Here is an 11,296-nt window from a genome sequence, read left to right on the forward strand (position 1 = left end):
TCTGACAAACCGGCTGCACTAAAATTTACTCTATGTAAAATGATTGTGCTAATTACTTTCTCTTTATGCTTTTATAATCGGCTGACTGGCAATAACATTTGCAGCGTAGACATGCACTAATGAGAAAAGTCATCCAATCTCATGCTGCAGGTCATTAGTAACTGGCTTCAGGGGTCGAAGGGTAATTCCCCCCTTTGGTGCAGTTGAAGAAGCTGATGCATCAAATGCCTTTTTTTTTTAAGCCTCAGGCACTAACCAAATCTAGATATTAATGAAGAGAAAATTTGTTAAGGCCTGAGGTGTCTTATAAGTACCCTCCACCTTCCCCTTTTTAGAAACAGGCTTCAGAAATGCTATGCAATTTGCAGTTTCTCTTGGTTGTGCTCCATCCTTTCCACTCTTCCCAGTGCTCGCTTGCTCTATCAGATCCTGCCTACTTTATACTCATGATTCTCAACAGAAATGGCACTATCCTATCTAATAAAAGACAAAAAGGGCAATTGACCGTACCTTCGCTATGCTTCCCATTGGCTAATCAGGGTGATATGCAAATTAACTGCCAACTAAGATGGTGGCTGGCAGCCACGCAGCTGAAGCGAGCAGGAGGCTTTCTTGCTCCAGTGATGGAGGAAGCCAAGATTCCCCGCCTGCCACGGCCCGGCTCTGAGCTCCAAAAGCAACAAAGTTTCAATTATAGAAGCCAAACAAACCCTAGATACCTTCCCACAGCAGGCTGTGGCCTCAGAGCTGGAGCGAGTAGGAGCCGGCTCTCAGCTCCAGTGACGGCAACAAAGTTTCAAAGTTTCAATTATAGAAGGTGAATAAATCCCAGAATAAAAAAAAGGAAAAAAGGAGAAGCTGGGAGCTTCAGTCACCGGCCAGCCTGAAAACAGCCCTCAGCCCCTCAGCCAGACTGGCCAGGCACCCCAGTGAGGACCCCCACCCTTAAGGGGGTGTGGCTAGCCTGAAAACAGCCATCAGCCCCTCACCCAGGCTGGCCAGGAACCCAAGTGGGACCCCCACCCTGATCTGGGACACCCTTCAGGGAAAACCAGCCAGCCCCAACCCGTGCAGCAGGCCTCTATCCTATATAGTAAAAGGGTAATATGAAAACTGACCCTAACAGCAGAAAGACTGGGAATGACTGGTCACTAGGACACACACTGACCACCAGGGGGCAGATGCTCAATGCAGGAGCTGTCTTCTGGTGGTCAGTACGCTCCCACATGGAGGAGCTCTGCTCAGCCACAAGCCAGGCTGATGGCTGCCAGTACAGCAGTGGTGGTGGGAGCCTCTCCTGCCTCCTCAGCAGCGCTAAGGATGTCCGATTGCAGCTTAGGTCTGCTCCCCGCTGGCAAGTGGACATCCCCCGAGGGCTGCCGGGCTGCCAGAGGAATGTTTGATTGCCATCTTAGGCCCAATCCCCCAGGGAGCAGGCCTAAGCCAGCAGGTGGTCATCCCCCGAGGGGTCCCAGACTGCAAGAGGGCACAGGCCTGGCTGAGGGACCTTTCCACCTCCTGCTGAGTGCACAAATTTTTGTGCACCGGGCCTCTAGTCTAACATAGTACTTTACCACTTTGCTGGGGAATATTTTGGGACTTTACAATGAAAATGGACTAGGCCCAGGGATGTTGGACACCTGCAGTCATGAAACAGAGAACCACATCAATAAATTTCTGCCCAACCCATGAGTCTTTTCCGTGCCCCACAGGTCATTCATATAGTTGACAAATCCGGATTCAGTGATCTGAACCTAGAACCTAACTTTATCATGCTTGTGAACACAAAGAATTTTTGCATGGTTTTAAATAGAAGCTGACTTTTCCAGAAATGTAACTGCTGTGTAAATGGATAAAAGGTTGAATTGTGTCTTATTTTGGAATTTGAGTTGTTCATTGTTTAGAGGAACTCTCATTACAATGGCAGTGGTCCTTGAGGAGCTCAAGTTGCTAACTGAGCACATTTGCACTCGTCAGCTTTGAGCTATGGATCTCTCAGTGACTCTGGAGATGGGTGCTGATGATGTCACCACATCTGCTAGTCTCCTTGTGCCTGAGCAGTGGCGTTTTGAAATACATATTCTTACTCAAAGTTACCTTAAATTTCTTTGTTACTAAAGGTGTAAGAAAGATATGTAGGTAAGTTATATTATCATTAAATTTTGTCTAAGAATGGTAAAATGTGTGTTTTTTAAATTTTTTTTCTTTATTAAGGTATTACATATGTGCCCTTATCGCCCCATTGCTACCCACTCCCTCACTCATGCCCTCAACCCCTGGTGTCTGAGTCCATTGGTTAGGCTTCTATTCATGCATTCAAGTCCTTTGGTTGATCTCTCCCCCTTACTCCCACCCTCCTCTACCTTTCCTCTGAGGTTTGACGGTCTGATCAATGCTTCTCTGTCTCTGGATCTGTTTTTGTTCATCAGTTTATGTTGTTCATTATATTCCCTAAATGAGTGAGATCATGTGATATTTATCTTTCTCTGACTGGCTTATTTTGCTTAGAATAATGTTCTCCATTTCCATCCATGCTACTGCAAATAGTAAGAATTCCTTTCTTTCTTTCTTTCTTTCTTTCTTTCTTTCTTTCTTTCTTTCTTTCTTTCTTTCTTTCTTTCTTTTTCTTTTTTTTTTTTTTTACCACAGCATAGTATTCCATTGTGTAGATGTACCACAGTTTTTTAATCCACTCATCTGCTGATGGGCACTTAGGCTGTTTCCAAATCTTAGCTATGGGTGCATATAGCCTTTCTGATTGGTGTTTCTAGTTTCTTGGGATATATTCCTAGAAATGGGATTACTGGGTCCAATGGGAGTTCCATTTTTAGTTTTTTGAGGAAACTCCATACTGTTCTCCACAGTGGCTGCACCAGTCTGCATTCCCAACAGCAGTGCATGAGGGTTCCTTTTTCTCCACATCCTCGCCAGCACTTGTTTGTTGATTTGTTGATGATAGCCATTCTGACAGGTGTGAGATGGTACCACATTGTTGTTTTGATTTGCATCTCTCAGATGATTAGTGACTTTGAGCATGTTTTCAAATGTCTCTCGGCCTTGCTTATGTCCTCTTTCGAAAATATCTATTTAGGTGTGTTCCCCATTTTTTGACTGGGTTGTTTATCTTCCTTTTGTTAAATTGTATGTGTTCCCTGTAGATGTTGGAGATTAAACCCTTATTGGTGATAACATTGGCAAATATGTTCTCCCATGCAGTGGGCTTTCTTATTGTTTTGTTGATGGTTTCTTTTGCTGTGAAAAAGCTTTTTATTTTGATGTAGTCCCATTTGTTTATTTTCTCCTTAGTGTCCATTGCCCTAGGAGCTGTATCGGTGAAGCTATTGCTTTGGTGTATGTCTGAGATTTCGCTGCCTGTGGGTTTTTCTAATATTTTTATGGTTTCCCATAAAGTCCTTTATCCATTTTGAGTTTATTTCTGTGTATAGTGTAAGTTGGTGGTCTAGTTTCATTTTTTTGCATGTATGTGACCAGTTTTCCCAACACCATTTATTGAAGAGACTGTCTTGATTCCATTGTATGTTCTTGCCTCCTTTGTCAAATATTAATTGAGCATAGTGCTTTGGGTTGATGTCTGGGTTCTCTATTCTATTCCATTGGTCAGATAAAATGTGTTTTACAAAATATTTAATATTAATGAAGATTCTGGGCTTTACAGAGTTATGAACCACTGCTTTAGAAAGATTATGTAATTAATAATAATAATAATAGAGATAAGACCTCCTTTCACCAAGACCTTCTCAGTTGTGTTATTTAATAGCTGCCAGACTAGTCCTTCAACTTCTAGTCTCGTCTCCCTCCACCCCACCCCACTGAGCTTCTGAGTGCTCTTTCTGAAATGAAGATCAGGTCATGTAACTGCCTGCTTTCTGGAACTTCACCACCTTCAGGTGTTCTTTACTGGGATGCTCAGCAAGATAGAATTGAATGGTAATGCACTTAACTCCTTTTGTAATCTTAGGTGTTGTATTTTACACACAGAAAAACATTTTTCTGAAAAATTGTCCATTGATTTCATCAGACTTCCAAAGGTACAAACAATGATCAGCATCTAGATCAAGTTCAACCCTTTGTATATACAGAAGCCTTTCATGATCTTGCTCTGCCCACCTGCTCAACTTCATTTTTCAGCCTTCTTCTGCCCCATCCACACCGTCCCCCATACACACTTTCCCCTACTGCATGCACTAGACTATTAATCGTTAATTCCGAGGAGACCACACTCTCCAGCCTTATGCACACATGGTTGTAGGCTTTGGAATGCTCTCCTAGTTGCCATCACCTGACTCCTGTGTCATGCAGCTCCCTTCACCTGTCTGCACCTGGTGCAGATTGAGATCAGACTGTAACCATGGTGTTTCATAATCATCAATTTTTGAGCCAATTTCCCCCATAGACATTCAAATCCTTGAGGTCAGAGTTCACGTATTCTGACCCAAGTATCCTCTGTGCCTAGGAAAGTGCCTGCATGTAGTAGATGAATAATAAAAGGTGGTTGAATGACTGTGTCCATACATTAATTCAGGACAAGATATGCTATGGCTCCTTGGACATCAGGTGAGGCTGCTAAGGGCAGGGAGTCGGGACTAAAGACTACAGGCTTTGGGAAAGTAGAAGAAATGGCTTAGCTGTCTGGGAACAACAAAGTCATTTCCAAACTTTAGTGGATTTCTGTCCTTTGCTATTTTATTCCTTCCTCTCCACCCTTACCCCCTTGGTTGAAATATTCTCTATGTTCCAGGGCAAGGAAAGGGAGTAAACAGGGAGGCAATTTGAGGGATCCAGATAGATGACTGAGGCCATAGGCTCTAAGGACTTCTCTGTGTAATGTCCCAAATACTTAACAATGTTTCTAAACTCATGGGACCCCTGAGGAAGGAGGCTTTTTACTGGCAATTGAGGGAAGAGCTGGGCTTCCAATCTAGGTTGATATGGGATGAACCCAAGGCAGTGTGCAGTAATGCAGATGCCAGAGTCCGAGGAAAACGGGGAGAAGAAGTCCCCAGGAATTCACAGAAGCCAAAGAGAAAGTTCTCAGCTTTTAGTAAGTTTTAGAATTGAGGTTTGAGTCAATCTTAACCAGACCTGAAAGGGGTAAGGAGCCCTGCCTGACACCTGGGCTATACAATAAAGACACACTGATAACCATGTTCTTCAAATGCATTGTCAGAAGTAAAGGATTGAGACCCCTTTGGCTTCTGTCCTTATACTTTCCTCAAAGGTTTTCCCTGCTGTTCTCTAAAAGTAGACTATTTCCTCATTGTTAGTCAGGGTAAGGCTAGGCTGCTCTCACAGAGAGACTCGACAATACAGTAATCAGGTGGCTTAGAAAAGAGAGAGGTTGGCTCTTCTCTTATGGAACAGTCTGAGGTGGGTGTGCCAGCCTGCTGGGCAGCTCTGCTCTAGAGCTCCTTCTGAGAAGAAGTCCACAAGCTCCCCTTCATCTGGCTCCTCTGACACCTCCTAGGTCAGTCCTCCTCCAGCTCCAACATAAAAACAGGTCATTTGTGGAGCTTGTTAAATGCAGCTTCTGATTCTTGGAGGGGCCCAGGATTCTGCATTTCTGGTAAGGTCTGAGAGTCGCAAGGTGGGAAGGCGTTGTCCCTCTAACCTGCTTGAGCTTGGGTCTTACAGCTTGTACTGAGGTGGCGGTGTGGGGGAGTCCCGTGCCAGGTTTCAAGGACCTGCCTACAAATGGCCCATCACACCTCTGCTCCTGTGTCAACTGTAAGAAGTTAATGATGTGGCCACACATGGTGCAAGCGAGTTCTGGAAATGTAGACCTAGGTGGGCAGCCATGGTCCCTGCATTCTGTGACTCTTGGAGAAAAGGAGAAGGGATGCTGGTGGAGAACCAGCAGGTCCTGTTACATAATCTCTGCCGGATCCTGCTCTAGTAGCCAGTTCTGGGAGCCATCATACGGAGCAACCAGGCTCCATTCTCTCAACTATGGTGTTATTATATGTGCTGGTTACTAACAATGGAAAGAATGTGAGAATATTCAAGTTGAGAACACATCTACATTTGAGTATGCCAACTCATGTGTTTTCTTAGAAGAATGGCCTTCTCGCATGCTGACATGCCTCCTTTATTTATTTATTTTTTAATTTCTTTATTGATTAAGGTATTACATATGTGTCCTTATTCTCCCATTACCCCCCGGACCTCCCCCACTCATGCCCTCAACCCGCCCTGTTGTCTGTGTCCATGGGTTAGGCCTATATGCTGGCATATAAGTCCTTTGGTTGATCTCTCCCCCTTACCCCCACCCTCCTCTACCTTCGCTCTGAGGTTTGACGGTCTGATCAATGCTTCTCTGTCTCTGGATCTGTTTTTGTTCATCAGTTTATGTTGTTCATTATATCCCATAAATGAGTGAGATCATGTGATATTTATCTTTCTCTGACTGGCTTATTTCGCTTAGCATAATGCTCTCCAGTTCCATCCATGCTGTTGCAAATGGTAAGAATTCTGTCTTTTTTACCACAGCGTAGTATTCCATTGTGTAGGTGTACCATAGTTTTCTAATCCACTCATCTGCTGATGGGCACTGAGGCTGTTTCCAAATATTAGCTATTGTAAATTGTGCTGCTATGAACATGAGGATGCATATATCCTTTCTGATTGGTGTTTCTAGTTTCTTGGGATATATAGCCTCCTTTAGATAGCAGGAAAATGGGTGAGGTTAGAGCTAGTGTGTCAGCAAAACCATATGTGGGTCTCACTCCCTCACTTGACTAATATCTGAACACTTATTACTTGAAGGTCATTGTACTTGGCGTTGGGAACACAGCGCTGAAGGAGACAGGCGTAGGAGGCAGTCTTGAGTAATAGTCGAGGGTGTTTACTCAGTAAACAGCCTGCCTGAGTTCAAAATCTATCTCTACCATGTAACCTTGGGCAAATTAGTTAGCACCCCTGCCTCAGTTTTCTGTAAAATGTTATAAATGCAGGATGCCTTTGGTTATTATGAAGATTCCATGAGATAATCTAGTCGCTATGATTACTCCCGGGCCTCAGGAAGCTTACACGATAACAGTCCTCATTATTTGTGTTCCTACAGAAACTAAACTGAGGATCACTGCTCTAGGGGTTGTAGAGACCTGGACCCAAGGAGTTACATGCTCCCTCTAACGAGCGGTTCTCAACCTGTGGGTCGCGAACAATGAAAATACATCCTGCATATCAGATATTTACATTACAATTCATAACAGTAGCAAAATTACAGTTATGAAGTAGCAACGAAAATAATTTTATGGTTGGGGGTCACCACAACATGAGGAACTGTATTAAAGGGTCGCGGCATTAGGAAGGTTGAGAACCACTGCAAGCAGAGAGTGGGAGTCAGTTGGACTAGGGCCTGCTCCTACTTCCACCATTTTCACTGAGGGAGAAATGCTTCAACTTGCTTTTCAACTTAATCACAAAGCTTTCAACTTGCTTTCTTTGAACAGGTGTAAACATTTTGCCAACCTTTCACATCACCTCAATTTTGTTTCTGATGTTGGAGATTACTCCATCAACCATACAGTGAGTTTGCTAATAGTTGGTGGTCTTTTATTTTTCTGACATCTCCGAAGAATTCCTTCTTATTTACAGAAGTGAAGTGACCTTAACTTGCAGAGGTTTTTACATCTCTTCTAGTTTAAGCCTTCTTTATACCTCCCGCTCGAATATTGCCACAGCTCTTACTTAGAATTCTGTGCTACATTTTCTTTTATATTAGGACTCCAGTGATTTGGAATTCTCATTTGGACTAAGTTTGCAAAAAGAAGCCCTGTGTCATTATAGGTGGTTCTTAAATAGAGTACTTCAAATCATGTGTCAATTTTAAGGCTACTGGCTAATTTTCTAATTTATTTTTTTAACTTACATAGAAAATAGGACAAAATAACGAGGGAGTTTAGAAATGTGTGTATGTTGGACACTGTCTTTTATAAACTATATACTTCTGGGACAATCTGATGAACCCCCTGACTTTTTCCTTTTAAATTTGCATAAAATTCCAGGGGTTTCTCAGATCTCTTTAAGTCTATAAAACTTGAGGCCAAGAAAATCTCAAAATGAACGTCCTCGGAAGTTCAGAGTTAACAGCAAATACATTATATATGTGAGCCCATATATCAATGTTTTTATTTTAAACAAAGCAAGTCAATATATATTTTATTGAACCAACCGTCAGCCACTTATTTATTTCAGTCATATCTTTAAACAACCCTTCAAAGCTTGCTTTTACTGATTGGGCCCATTAAATAGAATTCTGCCATTTTAAATTTCTATGTCTATAGGCAAATCGCCAGTACACGATAACATTGCCAGCTCTATCAGTAGGTGTATTAACAGCTTTCATACTGGTTCATCTAATTGAACGGCCCTGTTGTAGTTCCTGGATTATCTCCACATCATGCCTTTAATCAAGTGGAGAGAGCTCCTTTGTGCATATCCACCCTAGGCTGTCTATACACTTGCAGTAATTAGGCAATTTATTGAAATTCTGTTCTTATGTATCTTTCTGTCCACATTTAAAGAGATAGACAGTATTTTTACCTTCTAAGCCTGAGGGGGTTTAGTGCAGGGCAGGCAGTGGAAGTTGCCTTCAGAGTGTTTTTTCTTTCTCTTTCTTTCTTTCTTTGGTATTCTGAAAACTGAAACAAAGGAATTATGTAGGAGGTAGGAGAAGTGAGAGAGAGAGCAAAGCAATACAAGAGAGTGGAGGTGATTTTACTAAAAGCTGGGGAGTTCTCATGGCCTCTTGTCCCATAGTCACCTCCCTCTCAGGAACTGGAGAGGAGACAAGAGTTTGGATGCTGAGAGGGTGGGCAGGAAGGGGATGGCTGCTTGGTCTGTCTTCCACAAGGACAGGCTTAGGACTTGCACATACCCTTTATGGGCAGAGCTGGATGTTAAGAGACCAGGCACATGTTAGCAGCGACTCATGGGAACCCAAACCAGAGGCCTTCCAGGAATGATTTCCTCATGTTTGCACAGGGACATGCACAGGGCTTGAGGGAGGAAAGGTCTGAATAATGACTACTATTGAATTTCCTACCAGACTAGCCATGAAGGTGGGGTGAGTGTCAGAATCAGATCTAGTGCAATTTCAAGAATATAAGGTTCCATGGCATACCCTGCACCTCATACCCTGTACAGTAAATTCACGTCCATTCAGGAGATGCAGATGCAAGTCCTGCCTTCATGGAGCTCACAGTGAGGTGGGAGGAGTGAGACATAAATACAATGCTGGCATAGGCAACAATAAGGAATTATAGCAAATCAGAAGGAGGAAAAGGATTGTTGGAGGGGATGGGGAAAAGTTTCATGGAATAAGAAGATTTTTGAGCACATTTTGAAGGATCAGTGCAACTGAGATGTATGGATAAGGAGAAGAGGCTTTTTCAAGTGCAGGAAAGAATGTGAGTGGCAGCATAAAGAGGAGCATTGTGAAGAATAAGAGTAGTTTGGGTAAATTGTGAGTTGCAGCAAGAGGATGAGTGGGAAATATCCTTGGAAAGATAAGCTTAGAGCCACGCTAAAGATTTTTAGATAGATAGAATGCTCTAATGGAAAGACAAATAATAGATCAATAAATATCTTGTAGTTCGTATGGCCTTTAGTAAGTGTCTTAATCTCTTGGAGTTTCAGTTTTATTTATCTATGGAGGGTATACTATTACCTTGCAGGATTGTAAAATTAGAATAATAATGATGACAATGATGATGATAGCTACCATTTATCTATTTAGGCACGTGAAAATTTATCAATACTGTGTTTTCATCATCAAAACTTATAATCTTGGTCTTTCCTTCTTGTCTTCGTATAAGGCCAAAGGAGAGACACGGGCTTTCTGACAATCTTAAAGCAAACTCCAGGAATGCCACCAACAGCATGACCTTTACGACCAAATCCAGACACCAGAACTTCATCGTTTTCCTTAATAAAATTTAAACAACCATCATTGGTACAAAGGCTGTGATTTCTTTACCATCCGTGATGAGCAGGACCCTGACACACTTCCTGAAGCAGAATTTGGCTGTTTGGCTTCAGCCTCTACAGTTCCCAGCACAAGTCCCTTTGCAAGGGGAGCACATCCAAAAGACGTGGCCTCAGGGCTCTGCCCAAATGGGCTTTCCTGTCCTGCTCTTCATGCCACTTCTCATCTCATTGGTCGCTCCAGTGCTTCCAGGCAGTCTGAATGCCAACACGTGCCCATCCTGCCAGCACCACAGGCCTGAGCAGAAGAGATATAGTTACCATTTTTACCAGGGTATCTGTGTCTGGCATTTATTTCCATTCCATTCCAGTCCATTCCATGCCATTCCATTCCATTCCACTCCAAGCCACGCCATTCCATTCCATTCCATTCCATTCCATTCCATTCCATTCCATTCCATTCCATTCCATTCCATGCCATTTGATTCCCACTCAATCACTCAGCTATCTAGAGTGTGAGGGATCTGCAGTTACATACTTTATTAGTACTAGACTATTCTAGCGCTCATCCAAATTTCTACTTGTTGCTTCCTGAATACCCAATTCCTTAAAATTGGGCATGGGCATGTGACTTGCAATGGCCAGTGAAATGTGAATGAGAATAATGCTCAACTTTTGAATGGCAGCCCTTAAGTGATGGTGCTGAGTCTTCATTCTTTCTTTCTCTGCTGTGGGAAGCCATGCAGCATTGTTTTGACATGGTGTATCAGGTGTAGGCACTTTTAGAAGCCCGAGTCCCTGAGTAATTATGATGAGCAGAGTCCTCTGCTCCCACTGAGCAGTGTAGATATGAAGTATGTGAGAGATATAAACCTTTGTTGTTTTAAGTCCTTGTGATTTGGGGCGTGTTTATTGAGTCCACATAACCTAGTAAGTTCTGATTATTGCCTCTTTAGTACAGTTCATCCATGCAGATGTAAAGCACAGCTCTGTGTGGCTTAAAGGAGCTGTTTGGCTTTTCTTTTTAGCTTAGTCCGGGCTAACTATGATGACTTCCTGAGGTCCTTCACTTTCACACAGTCCTTCAACACCAAGCTTGTTCATCAATCCTTTTTCCACACCCACAATCTCTTTCTAATGCATCAAGCCCATTTTTTTCAACAGTTTTGGTGTTAATTTCAAAGCCCACTATAAAGGGATTAAGCAAAAAAAGAAGAAAATAAAGGGAACAAAAAAAGAGAGAACTCATGGACACAGACAAAAGTGTGATGACTGTAGCAGGGCGGGAGGTGAGTGGAGGTGGAAGAGGGTACACAGGGGAAATATGAATTAAACATTTTTTAAAAAT

General features: G+C 42.7%; 1 pseudogene; it reads right to left on the bottom strand.

The window, feature by feature from the left end:
* Positions 1-9,802: 9,802 nt before the first annotated feature.
* Positions 9,803-10,272, bottom strand: LOC132238779 (small ribosomal subunit protein uS12-like; annotated as a pseudogene).
* Between the last annotated feature and the right edge of the window lie 1,024 nt (positions 10,273-11,296).

This window comes from Myotis daubentonii, chromosome 7 (genome assembly GCF_963259705.1).
Source record: "Myotis daubentonii chromosome 7, mMyoDau2.1, whole genome shotgun sequence".
Lineage (NCBI taxonomy): Eukaryota > Metazoa > Chordata > Mammalia > Chiroptera > Vespertilionidae > Myotis > Myotis daubentonii.